Source organism: Ailuropoda melanoleuca, chromosome 17 (assembly GCF_002007445.2).
Source record: "Ailuropoda melanoleuca isolate Jingjing chromosome 17, ASM200744v2, whole genome shotgun sequence".
NCBI classification, from domain to species: domain Eukaryota; kingdom Metazoa; phylum Chordata; class Mammalia; order Carnivora; family Ursidae; genus Ailuropoda; species Ailuropoda melanoleuca.
Window position 1 is genome coordinate 17,074,741 of NC_048234.1, and position 9,994 is coordinate 17,084,734.

Consider the following 9,994-nt stretch of genomic DNA (forward strand, 5'->3'; position numbering starts at 1 on the left):
ACAAACAGCAAAATGAGCAAAATACAACAAGCCTGGTACTTCACAGTGGCTGAAACTATAAAGATGAACTAATCAGCATCATTCCTTATTGGGAGAAGTGCCAACCAGCCTGTGAAATGACAGTATAAGGTTTTGTTATTTAGGGGAACAGTCAACAACTGTTTCACATTAACAGAGGGGAATGAGCCATACTTCAGAGCATACCCAAGCAAGATGAAGCAACTCTAACTTACTGGAAACAAATTACTTCTGTAAGAGACATCCAACACCCAGTTTTTCACAACTCTAACTCCCACTGCAAGACAGAAAACCTGTGGAAAACAAGTGACCTTCTCCCTACACCCAAAACAAAATAAAACAAACCCATAACTATGCATCAACTAAAATCCCTTCCTGAACCAGCAACTTCCACAACTCATCATAACAACACACGGGTTCTCCCACAGCTTTTACTTTTTCATGTTCACCTGCCTAATTTATAATAATTATCTGATATGTATTTTTCAAATGTTCATTGTATAGTATTAACAGGGTATCACTTAAAATGACAAAGCTGTCACAATAAAATGTTCGCAGAAAAGCCCAAACACTGTACCTCCAGACTTCCTAGCTACTAATTTTGCTCCTAGTTACTCAGCTTGCTCATAAATGCAAGGAAACTTCAGATGCAAGTTTAATAAAGATGGTTTTAATTTTTTTGTAAGATTTTATTTATTTGAGAGAGAAAGAGAGCATGTGCGGGGCGGGGGGGCAGCAGAGGGAGAAGCAGACGTACCACTGAGCACAGAGTCCGATCTAGGACTTAATCCCAGGACCCTGGGATCATGACCTGAGCCGAAGGCAGACGTTTAACCAACTGAGCAACCCAGACACCCCGAAAGATGGTTTTACATATTTATTAGAGTTTCTATTTCAAACTACATTAAGGCACAGATGGACATAAAATATATGTGACATTAACTTGGTTAACTGCTGACACTCTTTCCCTTTTCCCCCAAATCTCACAGCTAGCTTCTGGTATATGGTGCTGAGGATGTGGGCAAAGGCCCCGGAGAAGACAGGCTAGCTGCTCCCGTTTACCCTCTCCCAGAGTCCTGCTGACTACACACGACACACGGGAGGCTCCAGAGAGACAATCCCTGTCTTCTCCCTGTTCTAGGAGAACATCTGACAGGAACTTTTAGACACAACAGCTATTAATTACTGCCATCCTAGTGAAAACAGTGACAGTTCTTTTACCATTGTTGTGCAAAGATATGGCTTATGTCAAGGGGCACCTGGGTGGCTCAGTGGTTAAGCGTCTGCCTTCGGCTCAGGGCGTGATCCCGGTGTTATGGGATCGAGCCCCACATCAGGCTCCTCTGCTGGGAGCCTGTTTCTTCCTCTCCCACTCCCCCTGCCTGTGTTCCCTCTCTTGCTGGCTGTCTCTCTCTCTCTCTCTCAAATAAATAAATAAAATCTTTTAAAAAAAATATGGCTTATGTCAATAATGGATTGACAAAGATGTTCCTTTGAAAAACTAAGTTTGAGATGAAAATATTAAAATTTAGCTATACTGTCAGTATTTGAAATGGAAAACTCTTTAAACACTGGCAACATAATATGCATTGATTACAAATTTAAAATATATACTGCAGATTTTCCTAGAACAGATACTCAGCTCACCGCTAATTCCTAGACTCTTTCTTTAAAAAAGCAACAAAAATTAGTTGAAAACTCGATGTGGGGGGAGGAAATAAAAGGCAAGAAGTGCCACAATCTTATGGCATAATCATTGAAAAGCAGGCCAGGAACACACACGACAGATTTCAAGGACGGGTCACGTGCAGCAAAGCCAGTGCACGGGCAAGACCTTTGTCGGTGCCACCACAACCCATCTCCTAGGTGAGGACAAAGGGTGTAAAGGCAGCCCCACGACAAATCTAAGAATCAAAACGCTTTCTGAGAGAGAGAAAGGCCTCTCTTCTCATGGCTGTCCCACAGAGTGGTCAGATACCATTTTGGCTTTTATCTGATGAGAGCAAATGTGGACGAAGAAGGCAGAAATGATCATGACTACCTAACCACTAATGACCTTCAACGATCAGCAAGATTTAGTAAAAGGGAAGGCAAAAGTGAACATAAAGAAAGCAAGATCAGAGAGGTCAAGGATAAGGTGAGTGGGAGAAGTGCCAAATGAGCAACTGCGGGGAGCAAATACCTGCTGAGAGCACCAAATGGGCCCCACATGACTTACAGGTATGAGCCCATCTACTCCTCCCAACCCCCTTATAAGGCAGAACCATGAGTGCTCTTCATGCAGACAGGCAAACAGAGGCCCCAAGTCAGGGCCAGCCAGGCACAGGGACAGCACGCAAACCCAGCTGGCTGCTCCTCCTGCCATCCTCTCATTCCACCAGGGATCCCCAGCCCTGCCCCCTCGAACACATACACACACACAAACACACACACATGCACACGTGCACTCCTGCACACCTAGATTTCACTGAGCCTTTCCTTCTCATGCTGCCAACAGTGATACAGGGGCTGGAGATGGGGATGGGTGCAGAGCCTGCTGTCCTCAGAGTCTTGGCCCCTGTCCCTAGCTGGGGACGCAGTGATAAACAGTGATGAACAGGTGTATCCTGTGTAACAGGTGTTGCCCAGATTAGGCAGAGGCAGCCAGGGGAAGAGCTTCCACACAGCTGCACAAAGGTCTGCCTCCGGCGCCTGGGGGGTGAATCCTGCTGCCCTGCTCCCCTTCTCCCAGTCTCTCAGGTGACAGGAACACAGGAGCACTCAGCCCTCAACCCGAAGTTCATCATGACCTGAGCCGAAGGCAGACACTTAACCAACTGTATAGCAGAACAACAATCCCGATAGAGGCTCATGTTAAAAAAGCACGTGGGCAATGAAAGACACCCGGCATGGGAGTTCTAGAAAACCCACCAGTCTCCCCGCTCCTCCAGGTGACCACAGCAGCCACCCGCAGAGGAAAGCAAAGGCACACGCATTCCAGACACACCGTTCTTCACTGAAGGAAAGCCCAGTGCAAGAACTAATGGAAAGTTCCCATAATTCGGAGAGGACACGAAATCAATACATGAGATGCAAAGAGGCGATGATAAATCAAAACTGAAACATGAAGAAGACTGCAAAGCTAAGAAACCACTAAGGACCAAAATAGCACTACCACAGAACTAATACATGAAGTAGAAACAGCATCTCATAAAAGAAACAAGGCAAAGACATCATGCTAAAGGCACAATACTTGCAAAAGAAGGTACTCCGTGCACAGGAGTAGGTGAGAAGCTAAGCAAACAGAGGACGACCACTTAGCAATAAAAATGGCTGCTCCTTATGGAACGTAAGCCCACAGGCTGTGGGTGGAAAGCCTCACCATGAGGATGGCAAAACTGAAGGCTGGGAGGAGTCTGGGTCCCTCACTGTCCACACCAGCAACTGCCTCCCCGAATCCTCAGAGGAGACGCCCAGGCCCTGCTCTGGCTGGGTTGGCCCAAATCTCCACCCCCTGGCTCCTCCTGCCCGCCCCTCCCCAACCCTCAGCCCCTCATCTTCGCTTCCCTCCTCTGCACCCTAGTCTTCCTGTTACTGGAAGTCTTCTGCCGTGTTCAGGCTCGGAGTAATCTTAAATCCCCTCCTTAATCCTGCCATTCCCTTCACTGTTCACGGCATGCAATTGGCAACCCTCAACCATGCACAAAACTGCCCTTGTCCCCTCTCGGATTCTGCAGCGGGACAGCACCACATGGCTGCAGGCAATCTCGAGGTCTATGGAATGATGTCACCCAGAGTTCTGCCCAGGTGCCAGGGCACAACCCTGGTCAAGGGAACTCTCCTGCAATGCCCACAGGTGGACCCATGTGGCACCGCGCCTGCACTGTCTCTAAAAGGCATCTCTCTCCTCTCCAGTCACAAAGGCTCTGCAGGGTCTGTCTCGTCCTCTCCCTCCCTCGCAGACATCTGCACTCAGGCAGCACCTCCCTTCCCAGCTTCTCCATCTGCACGGGGGCTACTTCCTGCGCCCTCCCTCATCTGCCCACACCGCTGGTATCAGAAACAGGGAGCACCCCCTCTCCAGTTTAAAAGGAATCCCTCTATTTCTACCAGGATCCCAGACCTTGGGTCACCATACTGTTTTTACCCTCTCTGTATCACCAAGCCCTCCTGCTCCCTGGGTCTATTACTTCTGACTGTAAGCCTGCTCCCTCCACTCCCACGGGGAGGTCTTCACTAACACACTGGCCTTCAGCTGCAGGGCACCTGGCGGACACCTATGCTACAATGGCCCAAAGCAGCATTTCAGAAATAAGCTTGCTTGTCTGCAGCCGCAGTCTCACACAGCTGCTTTTTTCCTTTTTCCCCCTTTATTATTTTTTCTTTACTGAAGTCGCTGACAGGCAATATTATGTAACTTTCAGGTATACAACATCGTGACTCAACATTTATACACATTATGAAATAGTCACGACAGGTCTAGCAACCATTCATTACCATACATAATTATTATAATATTATCGACTGTTTTCTCTGTGCTGCACTTAACATCCCACGGCTTACTTATTTTATAACTGGAAGTTTATACATCTAAATCCCCTTCAGCTATTTCACCCCTCCTCCCACCTCCCCGCTCCGGGAACACTGGTTTGTTCTCTGTCTCTAGGAGTCTGTTTCTGTTTTGTTTGTTCATTTGTTTTGTGTCTTAGATTCAACATCTAAATAAAAGGCACGTGTCCCTCTCTTTTATCACTTAGTAGAACAGTACTCTCCAGGTCCTCTTGTGTTGCCACAGATGACAAGACCTCATTCCTTTTTATGGCTAAGTAATATTCCTGTGTGTGCGCACGCGTGACATCTTTATCCACTGATCTCCTTATGGGACACTTGAGTTGCTTCCCTATCCCGGCTATTGGAAATAACGCTACAATAAACATGGGGGTGCAGATGTCTTTTCAAATTAGTGTTTTCATTTTCTCTGAATACCCAGGAGTGGGACTGCTAGATCATATGGTATTTTTATTTTTAATTTTTTGATGAACCTCCATACCATTTTCAATCCTGGCTGTACCAACTTATATCCCCACCAGCACTGCAGGAGGGTTTCTTTTTCTCCACATCCTTGCCAACACTTGTTATATCCTGTCTTTTTGATACTTAACCACTGTGACAGGTGTGAGGTGATATCTCACTGTGCATTTCCCTGATGGTGAGTGATGTTGAGCACCTTTTCACGTGTAGACTGCCTATCTGTATGCATGTCTACTTAACAAAAATATCTACTTGGGGTGCCTGGGTGGCGTACCCAACTCTTGATTTCGGCTCAGGTCATGATCTCTGGGTCATGAGATCGAGCCCCATAATGGCTAATGGCTCCACACTCAGCTCGGAGTCAGCCTGAGTTTCTATCCTTCACCCTCTGCCTCCCTCCACTCAGGCGCTCCCCCCTCCAAATACATACATATTTACATAAAATCTTTGGGGGAAAAATGTCTACTCAAGTCTGCTGCCCGTTTTTTAATTGGGTTGCTTGTTGTTTTCCTGTTGAGTTGTATGAGTTCTTTACATATTTCGGCTATTCACCCCTTAGAGGATGTATCATTTGTAAATATCTTCTTCCATTCGGTAGGTTGGTTGCCTTTTCCTTTTGTTGATGGTTTCCTTCACTATGCAAAACTTTTTATTTTGATGTAGTGCCAATAGTTTATTTTTGCTTTTGTCCCCCATGTCTGAGGAGAAAGATCCAAAAACATATTGCCAAGACTGATATCCAAGAGCTTAGAGCCTGCGTTTCCTTTCATGAGTTTTAGAATTTCAGGTTGTACATTTAAGCTCCTCCGCTTTGAGCTTATTTTTGTGTATGGTGTAAAAAAGAGGTCCAGTTTCATTCTTTTGCGTGTAGCTATCCAGTTTTCCCAACATCATTTGTTGTAAAGACTGTCTTCTCCTCATTGTATATTGTCATAGATTACCTGTCCTCTTTGTCATAGATTAATTGACTATATAAGTGTGGGTTTGTTCTGAGGTCTTTATTAAGTTCCACTGACTATGCATTTGGTTTTGTGCCTGTACCATTCTGTTTTGATTACTGTAGCTTTGTCATGTATCTTGAAATCAGGGGGTGTGATGTCCCCAGCTCTGTTCTTCTTTCTCAAAATTGCTGTGGCAATTCAGGGTCTTTTCTGGTCTCATACAAATGTTAGGACTATTTATTCTTGTTCTGTGAAAAATGCTGTTGGTATTTTAATAGGGATTGCATTAAATCTGTAGGCTGCATTGGGCAGTATGGAGATCTTAACAGTATCAATTCTTCCAATCCACAAACATGGTGTATTTTTCCATTTATTTGTATCATTTTCAATTTCTTTCATCAATGTCTTAGAGTTTTCAGAGTACAGGTCTTTCACCCGTATAAATTTATTCCCAGGTATTTTATTCTTTTTGATGCAATTGTAACTGGACTTGTTTTCTTGATTTTTCTTTATACTGGTGTGTACATATTTGCAACAGATGTCTATGTATTAGTTCTGCATGCTGCAGCGTCACTAAATTCATCCACTAGTTGCAATAGCAGCTCTAGCATCTCGGTGGAGTCTTTAGGGTTTTCTACATATACTATCATGTCACCTGTAAATAGTGACAGTTTGACCTCTTCTTACCAATTTGGATGCTTTTTATTTTTCTTGTCTGACTGCTGTGGCTTGGACTTCTAGTACTATGTTGAATAAAAGTGGCAAGAGTAGGAATTCTTGTGTGGTTTCTAATATTAGAGAAAAACCTTTCAGCTTTTTAACACTGAGTATGTTAGCTGTGGGCCTGCCATGCGTGGCCTTTATTATGCTGAAGTACCTTTCCTTTATATTTAGTTTGCTGTGTGTTTACCATAAATGGATGCTGACTTGGTCAAATGCTTTTCTGCATCTGTTGAGGTGACCATACTGCTTGTAGCCTTCATTTTGTTAATGGAGTGTATCACGCTGATTACTCTGCATATATTAAACCATCCTTACATCTCTGGGATAAATCCCACTTGATGGTGGCATATGGTCCTTTTAATGTATTGCTACGTTTGTTTTGCTATCATCAAAGATACTGGCCTGTAATTTTTGGTTTTAGTAGTGTCTGTTTGGTTTTGGTGTCAGGGTAATGCTGGACTCATAGAATGAATCTGGAAGTATTCCTTACTCTTCAATTTGTTGGAATAGTTTGAGAAAAATAGGTTTTAACTCTTCTTTAAATGTTTATTAAGAATTCAATTGTGATGAATAATAGTGGCGAGAGTGGGCATCCTTGTCCTGTTCCTGATCTTAAGGGAAAGGCTTCCAGCTTTTCCCCATTGAGAATAATGCTTGCAGTAGGCTTTTCATAGATGGCTTTTATGAGATTGAGAAATGTACCCTCTATTCCTACACTCTGAAGGGTTTTAATCAGGAAAGGATGCTGTATTTTGTCAAATGCTTTTTCTGCATCAATTGAGAGGATCATATGGTTCTTGAGTCTTTTCTTGTTGATATGATGTATCACATTGATTGATTTGCGAGTGTTGAACCATGCTTGCATCCCAGGTATGAATCCCACTTGGTCATGATGGATAATCCTTTTAATGTACTGTTGGATTCTATTAGCAAGGATCTTGTTGAGGATTTTGGCATCCATATTCATTAGAGAAATCGGTCTGTAATTCTCCTTTTTGAGGGGGTCTTTGCCTGGTTTGGGGATCAAGGTAATATTAGCCTCATAGAATGAGTTTGGTAGCTTTCCTTCTGTTTCTATTTTTTGAAATAGCTTTAGGAGAATAGGTATTATTTCTTCTTTGAATGTTTGGTAGAATTCCCCAGGAAAACCGTCTGGGCCTGGAGTTTTATTATTTGGAAGGTTGTTTATCACTGACTCAATTTCTTCATAGTTAATTGGCCTATTTAAGAAATCTATTTCTTCCTGTTTCAGTCTTGGTAGTTTATAGGTTTCCAGGAAGGCCTCCATCTCTTCCAGATTGTTTAGTTTTTTGGCATATAGCTGTTGATAAAAGTTTCTAATAATCCTTGCAATTTCAATGGTGCTGGTCGTGACCTCTCCCTTTTCAGTCATAATTTTAATAATCTCAGTCCTTTCTCTTTGTTTTTGGACAAGTTTTGCCAGTGGTCTATCAATTTTATGGATTCTCTCAAAGAACCAGCTTCTAGTCCTGTTGATCTGCTCTACTGTGGTTCTGGTCTCTAATTCATTGATTTCTGCTCTAATCTTGGTCAACTCCTTCCTTGTCAGTGGGTTAGGCCTGTCCCTCTGTTGCTGTTCCAGTTTCTTGAGGTGAGAATATAGAAACTGCATTTTAGATTTTTCTATTCTTTTGAGTGAGGCTTGGATGGCTATGTATTTCCCCCTTAGGACTGCCTTTGCAGTATCCCATAGGTTTTGGACCGTTGTGTATTCATTCTCGTTGGTCTCCATAAATTGTTTAATTTGTTTTTTGATTTCCTGGTTTATCGAGTCATTCTTGAGCAGGATGGTTCTTAGCCTCCAAGTGTTTGAGTTTCTTCCAGGTTTTTCCTTGTGGTTGAGTTCCAATTTCAGAGCGTTGTGGTCTGAGAATATGCAGGGGATAATTTCAATCTTTTGGTATTGGCTGAGACCTGTTTTGTGTCCCAGAGCATGATCTATTCTTGAGAATGTTCCATGGGCATTTGAATAGAATGAGTATTCTTTGGTTCTGGGGTGTAGTGTTCTATATATATCTATGAGGTCCAACTCGTCGAGTATGGCATTCAAAGCCTTTGATTCTTTGCTTAGTTTTTGCCAGGGTGTTCTGTCTATTTCTGATAGTGGGGTGTTGAGGTCCCCTACTATTACTGTGTTCTTATCTATATGTCTCTTTATTTTGGTTAAGAGTTGGCTTGTGTATCTTGCTGCTCCCCTGTTGGGGGCATATATATTAATAATTGTCATATCCACTTGTTGAATACTTCCTTTAAGAATAATATAGTGCCCTTCTGTATCTCTCTCTATGGCCTCTAGTTTAAAATCCAGTCTATCTGATATGAGAATTGCTACTCCAGCTTTCTTTTGAGGTCCATTTGCGTGGAAGATGGTACTCCATCCCCTTACTCTAAGTCTGAATGCATCTTTGGGTTCAAAATGAGTCTCTTGTAGACAGCAAATGGATGGGTCATGTCTTTTTATCCAATCTGCAACCCTGTGGCGTTTTATGGGAGAGTTTAAGCCATTTAGATTGATAGAGATTATTGACAGATATGATTTTAATGATGCCATTTCTCTTTAAAGTCTTTGTATCGGTTGTGACTTGCTGCTCTGTATCACTCTTGGGGCCTTTTTACCTTTATAGAGCCCCCCTTAATATCTCCTGTAGGGCTGGTTTCGTGGTTACGAAATTGGTTAATGATTGGCGATTTTGGAACGTCTTTATTTCTCCATCAATTCTGAATGACAGCTTTGCTGGATAAAGGATCCTTGGCTGCATGTTTTTCTCTGAAAGAGCTTTAAAAATGCCCCCCCAAGCCTTTCTCTCATTCCAGGTCTCTGTAGACAGGTCTGACGTAATCCTGATACCTTTGCCTTGGTACGTGAGAAATTTCTTTGCCCTGGCCGCTTTCAATACTGTATCCTTGGATCTAATATTTGCGAATTGCACTATGACATGCCGTGGCGTAGGTTTGTCCTGGTTGAGCTTGGATGGGGTCCTCTCTGCCTCTTGGACACGAATGCTTGTTTCCCTTGCTAGATTAGGGAAGTTTTCAGCTACAATTTGTTCAAATATCTCTTCTAGACCTCTGTTTTTCTCCACCCCTTCAGGGATGCCGATGATTCTGACATTGGATCGTTTCATAGAGTCAGTAATCTCCCGTAATCTACATTCGTGGGCGTGGATTTTTTTAAGACCAGCTTCTATTTTCGTTTTTTCTTCTACTAACCCATCCTCCAATTCGCTAACGCGTTCCTCTGCCTCGGTGACCCTGGCCGTCAGAGCCTCTAGTTTTGACTG

The 9,994-nt window shown here is 43.3% G+C and overlaps 1 protein-coding gene across 22 annotated transcripts in view; it reads right to left on the bottom strand.

Moving 5' to 3' along the window:
• The window catches only part of AUH (AU RNA binding methylglutaconyl-CoA hydratase), a 397,505-nt gene that overhangs the window by 245,124 nt on the left and 142,387 nt on the right, over positions 1–9,994 (bottom strand). The gene's annotated exons all lie outside the window — the stretch shown is intronic.